Here is a 697-nt window from a genome sequence, read left to right as displayed (position 1 = left end):
AGCTCTTCTCTGGAGGGGTCTGCAGATTATTAGCAAATTAATTAGGAAGTTGTGGCTCTGGGAGGCTACAGCAAGTGGAAAGGGTGCTGTCAGGCTGCCTGGTAGGAGGGTGCAGCAGGAGCAGCAGCTTTGAAGGTGCAGTGGACATCCAGGTGACATCCTGGGGAGGATAGGGGTGGTGCAGACCGGCTTCTGTTGGCAGGTACAAAGCCAAGAAATTTGGCAGTGGGGAGCAGAAACCCTGCTGTGCTGAGGGGAGAGGGGAGTGATGGCTGCAAGGTGGCAAGCTCTTTAAATCCTGCTGATTTTTGCCCTTTTTTGTGGCAAGGCCATCGGGGTGAGTCCTTGTGCAGGCAGCTCCTCGGGGATCACACTCAGCTGCAGGGCCAAATTTTTTGCCTTGCCCAAAAAACGCAGGCAGGGCATTGCCAGGAGCTGCCTCAGGGGCTGCTCCACTGGCTGCTCCTGCTTTGCTCAGGCAGTGCTGGTGGCCACGGCCACGCAGTGTTGGCTCCTCTTTTTGTGGAATCAGCATGGTAGAGATGGGAAGGGACCTCTGGAGATCATCTCCTCCCACCCCTGCTCCAGCAGCTCACCCACAGCAGGGTGCCCAGGGTCACAGCCAGGAGGGGTTGGGATCTCTTCAGAGCAGGAGACTCCACAGCCTCTCTGGGCAGCTGCTCCAGGCTCTGCACCC

General features: G+C 57.8%; 1 protein-coding gene across 1 annotated transcript in view; it reads left to right on the top strand.

The window, feature by feature from the left end:
• The window catches only part of LOC103772424 (sarcoplasmic/endoplasmic reticulum calcium ATPase 3), a gene marked incomplete at both ends in the record, with an annotated part of 8,803 nt that overhangs the window by 3,612 nt on the left and 4,494 nt on the right, over nt 1–697 (top strand). The window lies entirely within an intron of this gene.

Source organism: Merops nubicus, unplaced genomic scaffold (assembly GCF_000691845.1).
Source record: "Merops nubicus isolate BGI_N331 unplaced genomic scaffold, ASM69184v1 scaffold30094, whole genome shotgun sequence".
Classification (NCBI taxonomy): domain Eukaryota; kingdom Metazoa; phylum Chordata; class Aves; order Coraciiformes; family Meropidae; genus Merops; species Merops nubicus.
Note: the sequence above shows the minus strand (reverse complement) of the source record. Positions and strands in the feature narration are given on the sequence as shown.